We start from the raw sequence: 14738 nt of genomic DNA, 5'->3' as shown, positions 1-14738 counted from the left end.
GTCTTGAAAACTGGTAGAAGGGAGCAGGAGAGGAAGTGTCATAGTGTTATTTCAGTGTCAGTGTTTTTTCTAGATGTTCTGCTATGTTTTACCTTTGGGCTTTGTTTCAGGCCCCCACTAGTTTCATGCTATTCAACCTATTCATCAAGCCGATTTTTAAAGCTTATATAGAAATCATGGCAACTTATTGGAGTGCGAACCTGTCACTCCAGCTACTCTACAGCTCTGTCTGGTTTACAGACAAAGCATTGTTATGCTGTACACACACTGTGATGGAGCTGAAATGGCAGTGGTGCATTGAAGCTGAATGGTCGATTTAGAAGTGACAAAAGAAGGATTTTCTGTTGTTCAGACACCATGAAAAAAGAAATAATTCTTATCCTCAAGGGTGGTGGACAAAGAGCATCATATTTGTTTTTACCTAATACAGCAGGAGCTACCCAGGAAAATCAGAAGCCTGAACAGCAGATGTGAATGAGGTCCTTTTGTGAGGCCTCTTCTGCCTCCAGTCAGAGTGAGACTTCACTCCTGGCCTTCACTTATCACCCTTGTATGCTGGAAGGACCAGTATCTCTTTAGAAAAAATGTGCCTTCCACCCCTTTAAGGATTTGTAGCACTTTCAAATTCCATTATGCTAATATTCATATGTGAAGCTAACTCATGTGGTAAATTAGGTGACTGTTGATTAAATTAGAGTGATCTGAGAGAAAAAAAAATTAGATACTAAGGAAACATTCTTAAAGGAAGTGTTTTAAATGGCTCAGCATCTTCAAACTGCTGCTGAACATAGCTGGAAAACTAATTTGGAGTTTCATTTCTTTCTGTTCTAGAAATGGCACCGATTTGGCAGTCATGCTGTAACATTAGTGATTTAAGGGACCTACACCTTGCTGTATGAGTGGAATTCAATCCAGCCTTAAGGTCCATAGGAAATTACTGGAATAGACAACCACATACTTCTGAAATCTATGTACATTGTAAAAATGCTAGGGGGCATTACAGAGAGATGGTAAACTCAAAAGGAAATCCTAACAGAGAAACTGCATGACAATCTTTATGTAGTCATAAAGTGCAGGAGGAGATGTTAGTAATATTCGTCTTACATCAAGAAGGCATATGGTCAGGAAATGCAGGAGAACTGACTATTACTGAAGCAGTCAGACTGAAAGCATTGCAGTCCAGTGCCGAAAATTAAGAGAATTTTCTGAAAGCAACGATGGCAAATAGCCATGGCTATTATCCAGGTAAGTTTTTGAATGTGGTAGCAAAAGAACAAGCTCTTGAAAACCTGGAATAGAATAAAAGAGTTTAATCATAAAGTTATGAAGGATCTATTCTTGACCTCAGCAGTTGATGTCTGCCCAAAATTTTAGAAAAGTTATATTATTGGTTAACATAAAATGGTATAAAAGGTTAGCTAGTTCAGGTGCCATTCTAGTTTTGGCAATCTTTTTTGTATGTGCAAAGAACAGAAGAAACCTCAAGACAACTATTATTGATGTCAACAGTTTGTTGTTCTTTTAATTTTTAACTTACTATGCAAGCTTTTTTGTTCTCACTGCCATCTAACAGGTTCCATGGCAGTTTTTCATATGTCTCCATGCAGATCTGCTCTGGATCCTTCTCTTTTCCTTCCTGTTTATTGCCATAGGAAGTGTTCTGACATCTTCATAACAGAAGCTTTGGATTGAGAAGGAACTATCTCCCTAACATGCATCTAGATTGTTTTTCTTTAGTAATTTAATCTCTGAATTGTAGCTTGATTAGTGAATGCTTGTCACTTAAAAAAGCAGAGTAAGATGGGGAGGAGAGAAAAGCTTTCACAGGAGTGGTAAAATAAAAGCATCTGTAGTCTGTTTTCTGTTCTTTAACCCATGAAGCCATTTATTAAGCCATTTCATGTGATGTTTTATCAGTGTTTAAGTTATTTTTGGAAATTCATACTGCTTGTTTTAAATAAGGGCTTCTATGTGCATATAGTTATTTTGGAAGAACACTGCTGGGTTACTTACATGTGTAGAAACTCGTCAATGCAGAATAGGAGCCCCTGATCTCTTTCAGTTTAAAGTATCTGGAAAGGAATAACTTTAGCCATATATGTAAAAGCAATGAAATATAATTATACCCTGTAGTGCATAGTGCAAGACATATTTTCCCTTTTCTCTTTCTCTAGGACAATAAGATCATTAGAATAATAGAAAATAAGTCTGGAAAGGATTTTGGGACCAATTATTTTGCCTCAAGGTAGGATCAGATAGATCTGTTTATACACAATCATCTGTGAGAAGTTAACCAATTATTGTTCTGATTTTTTGCAAGTTTTGAAGGTGAGCCTTTTACCGATCTCTGAATGAGCAAAAACTCAGTTGTCCTGAGACAGATAAATAATAACCAGATAGACCTGCTACCTGTAGTAATTTGTATTCACTTTCTTGCTGTAGCTGAACTGGTGTTGGTAATTCACTGACTAATGGTGGTAGTAATTCGTTTGACAGACATCAGTTAAGCTCTGCTCTCACTCAGAAGTCAGGAAGATTCAGCCTGCTGCCATCCAGGGTTACAGAGTTGCTGCTGAGTGTTGCTGTATAATATTTGCAATTATTCTGGATTCTGTCAAAGCCCTTGAGGCTGTAATGTGACTGAGAAATGCTCATACATTAGGACTTGAGAATCTCTCCAGGTACTCTAGCCCACTATTTCACAATTGTTTACATTAGGAAGCTTTTCATGTTGTCTAAGCTGAGCTTTCTCACTTTAAAGTCCAGTTTAAATTCCTTATTTATTATCTTTTTCTCTACAAATACTGTTATTTTTCTCTTTGCAAAAACTTTTCATAGTCTTGAAATCTATTTCTATGTTCTTCCCAATCATCTTAAGGCTGAGAAGTTTGATTCAATTTTTTATTAGAACACACTATCTGAGAATAATAAAGCATTTAAAGTCTTCTTTTCAACTGGAGTTTTGACATTGGTTTCTTTGGAGAAAAGTACCTCACTGTCCAATTGTTATATTTTGGATATTAATGAGGCCTTGAAATTGATTTTAACATTAAACAGTTGTTTCAAAAAAAAGCCCTGTCTTCTTACATGTCCATATAAAGATTGTCACATATGAGGTAGAGACCTAAGTATCTGATATATAATTAAAAATCAAGAGCAAGTTAGTGGCCATAATCTTCAACTTCTGAAATAATCTTAGTCTGTCTGTTTCACTCACTATTCAGGGTAAACCTTGTTTTCAGGGTTGTAATCTGCTGCAATGACATGATGAGTCAACCATACACACTATGTTGTACCTAATTGGTGCACTTGTCTCTTGTCCTTTACTGATTGTCTCTACATTGTCTGACACATGGTTATTTTTTAGTTTCACAAGCATCATTTCAGCACATTTGCAGATAAGTATGGGTCTATGACTTTAGATAATGCTGTTGTGTTGTAATTACAATGGCTACAGCAATATGCTAGTTGGCATTGCACTTCTTGTTCTGGCATGCTCACAAACTGTTCTGGATTGCTCACAAACTATAAGGGTGATTTTAGAATCTTATAAACAAGGTTTAATCTTTCATTAAGCTAAAAATTGTTTAATGATTTTGTACATTGATTCTAACACAGGATAATGGGTTAGCATTAAAAAATGTGTCAGTGTTGTTTTTGTTTTGTAGTGAATTGGTACATAGTTCTCAAGCAGCTCATGCAGCTATAGGACCTATTTAACTGATGATCTGCTGGGTACAAATAATCTTTAAATTGATTAGGTCATGGTCATTTCAAAGAAAAGGAGCTTTAACATACGACCAGTGCTCTCTGCAATCCAGGAATCTGAATGAAGATCAAAGCTCAGGAAACCAAAGGAATATGAAAAGCAAGATGAAATGCAATGTGCCATGTTAAAAGTTTGAGAACTCTTATGCCAAATGATTATTGATGAAATAATAAGATCAGACCTGGAATTCATCAGACAAGAGCAGTTTTGAGTAGTCGTGAGAAAATATCTTGCTGTCACAAGGTTAAACTAGAGCTATGGTTTATACAGGGAGTGCTCTACATGTTTAAACACTGATGAGACAAGAAGTTGAACAAAGGTATACTAAAAATATATGAAAACCTTCTTTGTATTTAGTTGAGAAAAGATACTGAAAATTAACTGAGCAGCAAGAATTTGAAAATCATTAGATATTACAGGGAATGGCACAGGCCAGAGAACAGGTTGTCAACACGAGAGCTTGAGATAAATGATAGGTGAGAAATGGAGAAATCAATCAGAGAAAGGAGGACGATAAGCTAAGGAAGAGTAAACGGGAATGTAGCAAAAAGTGACGACATGAAGCATGGCATGGAATTGTGAACTGTTGAAGCTGATCATATATAATCATAGAATCATAGAATGGCTAGGTATGTTCATTGGCACTACATAATCCACTATGGTTCCTTCCCACAGCCCAAGGAGATAGAATTTTATTGTCCTCTTCCCTGACTGGAGTTTCTGTTGCCTCCAAGTTTCTCATATTGGCTTGCTTACTTTTAGCCTGTGCTGTATGCTCTTAGCATAATATACACAGGCAGAAAAGCTTGTAGTAGGGTGTTTTCCACCTATGAGTTTCATGTAGCAGGGATATTTTGCCAGCTGCCGAAGTTGGGATGGGAGGCAACAATGGAGATATCATCCTTTGACTTGACTGTATTGATTGCTCCCATGATAATTCCTTGATTACATGTTTGTTGTCTGCCAGGTCAGTTGCCAATTGGGTGAATGTAGTTCACCAGGAAGATGGAAACACACAGAAAGTGAATAGATAGAAAGATCAGAAAATCTTTGGGAAAGCACTAGATGATTGCAACAACTGAGGTCTGACACCCAAGAGTTGGCTGACGGTACAGAGAGTCAAGCAAGGCAGGCAAGCTCAGGTTCAGGGTGCATCTTAGCACAAATTGAATGATTTTTTATGGCTGCTTTAGTGAAGTTTCCATTAAAGGCTTGGCAATAGCTCAAAGTAAGTCTGTGTTGAAGAGATTTAACTGCAATTGGAACAAATAATCCTTATGCAGCAACTGAGTCCGTGCTTGAGCAAGGAGTGCATGTTTTTCACTTGTGTGTCCAAGAAACAAGAGAAAAGTCTTTCATCTTCCACACACCCAGAAAGAACATTCAGGATGTTAGTTCTGTGTTGCTTGTATTGAATGTTACTTGCAGTGATGCCTCCGAAGGCCTCTTCACAGTAAAAACACTCATAATCAGTTTAGGATTGCTTCTCTGGAAACATAACCTCTGAACCTGCAGGTTTTGTTTGCCAGGAGCCAATCAATGCATGCTCGGTTGAAATCTCTCTGACACATGGTTTGTGCTTTTTCCAGTGTGCTTCAGACAAGCATTTTCTTGCATTGTGAGTGCTGTACATTAGAGGTAAGCCCAGCCTCACTCTCCTGAACAAGCCTGAAAAGGTACTTTTTTCCAGCAGGAAAAAAGGGATGATTCCAAGTTGTAATCAAGATTGCATCTCAGTCTGGAAGCTTTAACATATCTTTGTTTTATATGCACTGACCCCCACAATAGCTGTAAAGGATTAAGCTTCTTCAGGACAAATAAGGATCACTGGTTCATTTGCCTGGTGTTTCTTCTAAGAGGCCCTGACCATAACAGCCTTTTACAGTTTTGCTCACAACAAAGCTTCACTTGCATGTGTGACCTTGTCAACCACTGTCAGAACATCACTGCCACTTGTCAATGTCTCTGACGCTTTGTTTCTGAATATTTTGTTGTGAACTGGTTATTGCACTTCTGCTGCCTCTGCCAAGAGACCTGTGCTCGTGAAACTGGCAATGTAGAGAGATATGTGTCACCCGTGCAATGGGGAAACAGCGAGCCTAGCAGGCCATGAGTGATCAGAGCGCTTAAACGAGCTGTGACAACCATGTCGTGAAATGGCTGTGGGTCTGTGCTCTGGCTGGGAAAGTTGAGGAGCTCTGAACTGTGCAAGAGATTTTTCCACCTGCAAAGTGGAAAAGCGCTGCTTTCCCAAAAGTGAAAAGCATTCTTTGTACTGCCTTGGGACTCAAGACACTTAAGTTTTATTTCTTTCTCTGCTATTTCAATATTACTATGAACATAAAGCAATATCATTAATATGGTTTGATTAACGCTCCATGTGTGCACATGACATTTAGTTGTCAAGACTTATAAGTAAACTTTTATAACAACTCTTAACTGGTTTTCATTTTAGAAATCTGAAGAACTAATACTGAAATTAACCACAGCACAGCCTTTCAAATTTGAGAAAATTCGATATTAATTAGATTTCACAAGCAAGAGGATGTGTGGAGGCATTGTTAATTGGATACAGGATCTTTAATCTTGCATCTGAAAGTCAGTGTTGCTTACAGATTAGTGAAGTGGTTTCTGTGAGTTGAATCTGGTAATATCATTGCAGTGTCTCTGGCAATATCTGGAGTGGATACATTCTACAGTTCACAAAGTCTCCCTTATTCATATTCAGAGTCTGGCATGAAAAGAATCGGAACATAAGGTGAGATGATGCACCCAGCTGTGTAGCGGAGCAACTGGAATGCTGAACGTCAGAAGCACTTGCAGGGGTCCATAGGTTAGCTCTTGATTGTACACAGTCACCACCTTCAAATTAGCTCAAGAGGGCTGAGAACGCTTGCAAAGATGTGTCATCGTCACTGCTGATTAGAGTTCGTAGAGCCCTGGGGAGATGGGAACTTCTCAGAAATCTTTGCAGTTCTTCCGTGGGTGAAAGGAGGTTCCCTTGGGTATCAGCTTAACAACTTCTGTAGACATTCATTCAGTCTGAGAAATAACCAAGAACAGTATGTACAAAGATAGCAAAGTGGAAAATAAGATTTTTGTCAGCGAATATATTCTTCTTACTATTTTGAATTCTACAGGTATTGTTACTTCAGCTGTCACCACAGTATCTAAATAACTTCCAGCAATATGTTAATGTGTGTGAATAGTCTCAGTCAGGAGTAGTTTTTCCTTCTTTCATACTCTTTTCAACCTGACAAATGAGTATATATTTCTGTAAAGAAAAAATGGAAATGCAGTTTGTGTAAAAAGTGTACCTATTTTTTTGTTTTCTTTTATATCATTAAATATACATATATGTATAGATATTGCTATGTGTTATATATACCATATATATTACATGTTAATATAACATATATATTTATATCTTGCCTTTTTGGAGGCAATGATGAAGAGATTTAAGGTAGTGATCAAATGCAATGGAAAATTTAATAGGGACTTTTTACAAGAGCAAGGAGTGAAAGGACAAGGGAGCATGGCTTTAAATTGGTAGAGGGTAGATTTACATTAGCTAGTAGGAAAAAAATCTTCCCTGTGAGGGTGGTGAGGCACTGGCACAGGTTGCCCAGAGAAGCTGTGGCTGCCCCATCCCTGGCAGTGTTCAAGGCCAGGTTGGACAGGGCTTAGAGCAACCTGATCTAGTGAAAGGTGTCCCTGCCCATGGCAGGGGGCTGGAACTAAATGAGCTTTAAGGTCCCTTCCAACCCAAACCGTTCTATGATATGAAAAAAAGCTCAGGAACGAATGCCCAACTCTGCATTGGTTGTTTGGTTTTGGGTTTTGGTTTTGGTTTTTTTTTTTTTAAATATGAATGATTTGACACATACTTGAAAGAGGAGAAAGACTGGTCATTTCTTTGAGAGAATACAGGGAATCTTCTTGTCAGAAAATGTGTTTTCCCTGTGTTGCTTAATTTCTCATTTTGATAATGCATATTCTCACTGTTTTGATTTGCATTTTATTAACATTTCTGTCCCTGTATATAACCACTCCTCAGGGTAAGTTGGAAAATGGCTCTGTCAGTAGTCTGTAAGCTTTATATTTTATTTAGGAAGAGGCCAAAGGTAATGATGTTCTTCTACGGTAAGAGCCGGTTTCCAGGGAGCTGAGAAACTTCAGTCTTCAATGAATGATCAGCCCAATCTCTAAGTTTTTGTTCAGATGTCTGCTCCACTTGTCAACCTCCTTCACCTCCTAGAGAAGAGCAGACAAGAAAAGTGGTGAAAATCCTGACTTCCTTCCCTAGAATGAAAGGCAAGAAGGTGCAGAAAAATCCTGACAGTTATTATGCCTCTTCTGCCTGTTGATAACTGGTTTGTCCCTTTTTACAATGCTAAGTCTTGAAAAGGAAGAGACCACAGCTCCACCAGAAACAGAGTAAGGAACACAAGGCAGAAACTGAAGGTATGAAACTGGGGAATAAAAGTGGTGTGCAGGTCTTTTCCCCTGGAAACTGCTTGGAAATGGAATAAGGCTCTCTAAAGAAGGCTGGAAGTAGGCAAACATGACTCCTCCAAGAAAGAGAAACTGGAGAACCACATGCTAGTCAGCATCACCTTGATTTCTGGGAGTGTGAGGGAATGAATAATCCTGGAGACCATTTCCAGACACTTGAAAGACAAGGTGGTTGGGAGAAATAAGCATGGATTTGTAAAGGGGAAATTGTGCCTGACCCAAAGTGATAGTCTTCTATGACGGTGGCCGGCTTGGTGGATGAGAAGGCAGTGTTGTCCTTTATCTTGAGTTTAGGAAGGCTTTTGACACTGTCTCCCCTAACATCGTTAAAACAAAATGATGAAGTATAGGCTATGTAACTGAACAGTAAGGTGGATTGAAAACTGGCTGAACCAATGGGCATCTGTGGCACAATGTCCAGCTGGAGACTGGTCACTAGTGGAGTATCCTAGGGGTCAATACTGGGTCCAGAACTATTTAAAAATTCATTAAGGACCTGAAGGATGTGACAAAGTACAATCTCAGCAAATTTGCAGATGATAGACCAGATGGATGTGTTCTGTTCAGAAGAATTTCAATAGGCTGGAGAAATGGTCTGACAGAAAGCCCACGAAGTTCAACAAAGGAAAAAGCAAAGTCCTGCATCTGCAGATAGATAACCCCATGCACTAACTGGCTGAAAAGCAACTTTGCAGAAAGAGACTTGGGGTTCCTGGTGAATACCAAGTTGAATACGAATCAGCAATGTGCCCTTGCATCAAAGGAAGCCAACAGTAGCCTGAGCTGCAATAGGAGTTGTTTTGCCAGCAGATGAAGGAAGGTGATTCTTCCCCTATATTCAGCACTGGTGAGATGCAGCTCCAGTGATGGGCCCAGTTCTGGGCTTCCCTATAAAAGAGAGACATGGATATACTGGGGCAAGTCCAGCAAAACGCCACAAATATTATTAAATGACCGGATCATCTCTGCTATGAGGAAAGGCTGAGCGAGCTGGGACTGTTCAGCCTGAAGAAGAGAAGGCTGAAGGGGATTTTTCTATATATGCAGAAATACTGGGGCAGGGGGCAGGAGAGAGGAGAGTGGGGGAGTAACAAAGATGGAGCCAGACTTTTCTGAGTGGTGACAGGAAAAAGACACAACAGACAATGGGCACAAATTAAAATGCAGGAAATTCCACTTAAACCTAACGGGAAAAAGATATCTTTATGGTTAACTGAAGACTGGAACAGGTTGCCAAGAGAGGTTATATAGTCTCCATTCTTGGAGACAGTCAAAACTCAGCTAGAGAACATCCTGTGCAACCGTTCTAGTTGACTACACTTTGAGCATGGGGTTGACCTAGATAATGTCTGTAGGTGGTCCTTCCAACCTCAACCGTTCTGTGATCCTGCCAATCAGTATGTGAACTCAGCTACGCCAGTTGTCATAGAAAAGTTTGAAAATCCTATAGAACAGCATCTTGCTATTCAGTGTCAGGGATATTTTTTTCCTGTGAGGTTAACTTGTACATTTTTAACCTTTGGGGTTGTCACTAAAAACTAAGTATAGATGTTGTTTCATGATTAGACTTGGCAACTTAGAAATGGTTTCTTTTCTTCAAGGATAAATAAAGATACAAACTTACCAATGGGATACTGAGACTTCTTAGCTGTGGAAGATGTCTGTACACATGACAACTTCTTAGTTATGAGACCCACTAAGTGCTTGAACTAGGACCTTTATACCTCAGTGAATGTATCTACAGAAAAAAAGAGCCCTCACAGTACTCATGCAAGATGGGGCTATAAGTGGGCTATTACCCTGCTGGAAATGGATTTTGGTATCAGCTGTTGGCAGTTCTCATAAAATCTCTACTCCATGTTCCTGGATTCCTCTGAAGGGTATAGAGAATGAAATTGAAACTGCCCCTAGGTGGCTGTATCAGCCACACTAAATGCATGTCTGATGAGTCTATATCAGAAAAGGTGTAGCAACAAGAATTGTAGTCTGGAGGACTTGATGCAGGGTGAAGAGAGGCGCTAATGCCTTCCTTTCTCTATTTCTTTTCAGCTCCTGCATTTCTAGCTGTGAGTCATCATCAAGAAGCCAACCAAAAGCTGCCTAAGCACAATGGTGCTGAACACCGCAATGGTTTCCCCCCTTCTCTTCCTCCTGTAGCTGAGCAGAGAGACATATCAGCATCCGTACTGGTCCCACGTGTTCCATACACTGTTGGACACAAAAGGTAAAAAGAATCAGTTGAGAGCAACTGTCTGACTGTTGAATAGCTTTCCTGCAAAGTGGGACTGAATGCACTAGGACTCACTAGCCTGGAAAAGTGGTGGTGGAAAGGGGAATGTAAAGGGTAATAAAATAATTTCTGTGGTAGAGATGGTGGATTGGAAGCAATTACTTCTGGCTGCTCATAAAAGGAAGCACTGGGGGATATGCACTGAATTCCCTCCTCCCTACCTTCCTCTGGCCCCAAAGAAAGGAACACGGGGAGGTATTTATTCCTGTACTGAAGTTGTGGCTGTTACTGCCACAGGAATGCAACAGTGGTGGGAAGTAAAGCAGGCTCTGAAAGAGCTGAGGCATGGGGAGCAGCTGGCTTTCAGTCTTGATAATCTGGATGATACTCATAGCAGAGAAAACTCTCCAGCACAGATGTTAGGAAGCATCCCATGGAAAGCTCACTTCTAAGCACTCAGTCCAGCCTATTGTTTGAGAGAAGAAACTGGGCTGCATGACCCTTTGGCTTGCCCTTGTCAAATTGTGCTTGCATCCTCCGGCAGCATGGTATAGCAGACCTCAGAACCTGTCCTCTTTTGAGCTGTATTTCTCAGAAGATTGCTAAATCCTGTTCTTAATTATGCATTTTGGCAGTATGAGCACAATTTCCATCGAATCCAACATGGATCAGCACTTGTCCATGAGGGGATATTTTAAAACCTTTTAATGCAATTAGAATTGTATTAAGGTTGTAAAATCCGTTGCCAGGACACAGGAGCTAAAGAAAGCGCCAGCAGTAGAAACATGTTGTGATAGTGGTGGCATGTGACGTCTTTCCTTCCTGCTGTCATTCCTTGTGTCCCTAAGTACTGGCATCTCAGTTATTTAGTGTAACATGCCAAATTCTGATGTGTTACATTATAATCATTGTAAGAAAATATGAAGGTAAAGTTTGGAGTCTTCATTATAACAAAAATGATGAGGCATACTTTCTGTATTTTTGCCAGCAACGTTATTTATCTTGAACAGTGTCTTTCATCTTTCCTTGTGGTGATGATGTCATTGTTTGGTTAGGCATTGAAACCCACTAATTATGGGAAATAATGTGGAAAAACTCCTAGACATGTGCCAGTCTCCATTTCAATATAAATATTATATGTGTGGTCAATATAAACCTACAATATACACCTACAATATAAAAATATTAATGGTCAGAAAGTCAAAATATGTTTGTTTTATTGGTCTTTTTCTGCCTCTTTTAGAGTCCATTTCATTGTTTTCTGATTAGTGTTTTTAAGTTGGGAGCCATGAATAAACCAAGAAGAAAGATCATGACTGGAGAGATGCCAATCTGTCTGATGGTAATTTGTCTAGTCTGTGAACAAAGGTGTTTATAGGCCATGACTAGTATTGACATTTTTAGTGATCATTTCCACTTGAACAGACAACTTAATGAATTCACATATATATTCCGAATCCAAATAAGTGATTGGTATCTGATCAGAGGTATTCTGTGGGTATTCTGAGGCACTGTCTCATGTCAGAGCATGATACAGCCATGATCTGAGACAGTGTCCCAGTTAGACAAGCATGAACTTGATCATGGTTATTCTGCTTTTTAGGGATCTCAGCTAAACTTTAGGATATAGAGATCAATGGGGTTAAGAGTCTATTTGCTTTGATTCACCAGAGAAATATTTGGCCTCCCTACAGACCTCCACAGGTCTCTTGATCCTACTCTCACCCTTTAAAACCTTCGCTATTCCTCAAGTTCTTTCTCTCCTAATATAGTCCTTCACATACAAACTCTAGCTTCATTTACATATTCTACCCAACGGCCTTTGTGCTCCCTTTTCTAACCCATCACTCCTTATCCAGTTGTCATTAAGTTAAATTTACATACACTTCATCATTCATAGCTCCTTAACTTGCAGCACATGTATTCAGCAGCAGATGGAAGCAGGAATAAGAATTGCCTGTGCTGCCAGGTTTAATTTCTCAAAGCAGACAGGGACAATAGATCAGGAAGGAAGAAGAAGGAGAGTCAACAGGAAGATGCACACAAACTTTGTTGTACAGTACAGAATGTTTGATTTGCTGTAAATAAGCAAAGAGCAGAGGGGTTATTATATGATCAAGAGAGGACAAAAGTCTTACATTGAAACTGGGAAAGAGCCCCCAGGTTATGGCAGACAAAGGGCAAAAGGAATTCCTGAGTAAGGTGAGTTTTCAAAGATGACATAGGCTCAGGTTTATCTCCAAATATCTCAACCTTAGTCTTCACTATCCTTCATCAAGCTGTTGCGGGTATTTTCCTTATTGAAAATTAAGCAAAGTGGTTCTCTTCCTTCTGTGTGAAGAATAGCTAAGTTTTAAAACATTATTTTCCAGAAGTGTGCTGTACTTTTTGAGCACTGGTCTGTGATCAGTCCCAGAGACTGCTTCTTTTGCTGCTCTCCCTCAGCCAGTCTCAATGCAGAGTTTGTGCAGGAGCCCAGCACAAGAGGGATGTGGACCTGCTTGAGCAAGTCCAGAGGAGGCCATGAAGATGACTCGAGAGCTGGAGCACCTGTGCTATAGAGACAGGCTGAGAGAGTTTGGCTTGTTCAGCCTGGAAAAGGCTCTGGGGAGACTTTACAACAGTCTTCAAATACCTAAAGGAGACCTACAAGAAAGCTGGAGAGGGACTCTTTACAAGGGCATGTAGTGACAGGACAAGGGGAAGTGGCTTTAAACTGAAAGAAGGTAAATTTAGATTAGACAGTAGGGAAAAATTCTTACCTGTAAGGGTGATGAGGCACTGGCACAGGTTGCCCGGAGAAGCTGTGGCTGCCCCATCCCTGGCAGTGTTCAAGGCCAGGTTGGACAGGGCTTAGAGCAACCTGATCTAGTGAAAGGTGTCCCTGCCCATGGCAGGGGGCTGGAACTAAATGAGCTTTAAGGTCCCTTCCAACCCAAACCACTCTGTGATTCTATGACCAGGGATACCCATTATCCAGAGCAGAGACAATACTGAAATGGACATGAAAACCATCTGCTCCTCTCTGCAATGGACAGCCTTTCCCCCCCATTCGTTTTCACAATTTAAAATATTTTTTTCTTAAAAACTGGAAACAGAAATATTCTATATGCCACGAAACTCCTGGTTTTTACTCCAACTCTGGATGCTTCTTGCTGCACAATTGCTGCCCTTTGTTATTCCTTTGGAATGTCGGGAACTCAAAGCTTCCCTGACCCAGTCCTCTCTGCATTCCAGTTAGTGAATAGGTGACATAAGTTCTTTGTAGAGGAGAGGTTCTCCCTGACATAGCACAGAGTTCACCAGCTAATGTGATCACAACTTGACTGCGACATACATATCTGGCATCTGGGCTGCTTAGAGAGTCCCATTCCCTGACATTCACTTATAGTCCTGTGCTGCTTCCTCTCTTGTGTCCACAAAACTGATAGCATAGCTGGCTGAAAAACAGTTTTGGGCTGGATCCTTTCCCTACCCTAGTTCCCTGACAGGCCTTGCTGACAGTGATGTCAGCAGAATAGGGATGTGACAGGGCGGCCCCAGTGGGGAAGGGCTGTTCAGCCAACAGTGCTGCTGGAGGTATAGGTTGGCCTAGCCCTTAATAAATAGCAATAATGATAGCAATATTAAATTAGTATTAATAGTAATAAGAATAGTAATATTAAGTAGGAAGAAAGGAGAGCATTATCAGTACACAGAACACTATGAGAGATGAAAGGTCTTTGGGCAGAAGGAAAAGTGACACTGACAGTTTGAGCTGTGAATGCAGTGTATCAATACACGTGGTAAGAAACTGAGAATTTGGAAGTGTGGAGCAGGGAAGACCTACAGTGTCAATGTATTTTGTGGTTCCTTTCAAAACCATGTATGGGATTCAGTCAGCCTATGTTTACTATTTTCCCCAAATAGTTGACCGCTTCAGTACCTGGCCAGAATATCTACTTGCATGTCAATGTTTGCAGCAGCTGTATTAATTTCCAAGCAGTGACAGGGTTCAATGAGTGACGATTTGTCACACTGAGACGCATGCATAAAGCAACATGACATTGTGGGACAGAGAGGAGTGTTCTCATCTAGTAAAGAGGTTGCTAGCAGGCCAGCCAAGTACAGCAAATAGTGTAACATTTCTTTTCCTTCCTTAGTTTTTATCCTCTTTTTGTTATCTGTTAAGTAAGACAGAAGTAAATAAATTTGATGGGCATCCAGAAGGAGGGTGGCTGGAGA

This window comes from Strigops habroptila, chromosome 1 (genome assembly GCF_004027225.2).
Source record: "Strigops habroptila isolate Jane chromosome 1, bStrHab1.2.pri, whole genome shotgun sequence".
In the NCBI taxonomy this organism is placed as follows: domain Eukaryota; kingdom Metazoa; phylum Chordata; class Aves; order Psittaciformes; family Psittacidae; genus Strigops; species Strigops habroptila.
Note: the sequence above shows the minus strand (reverse complement) of the source record.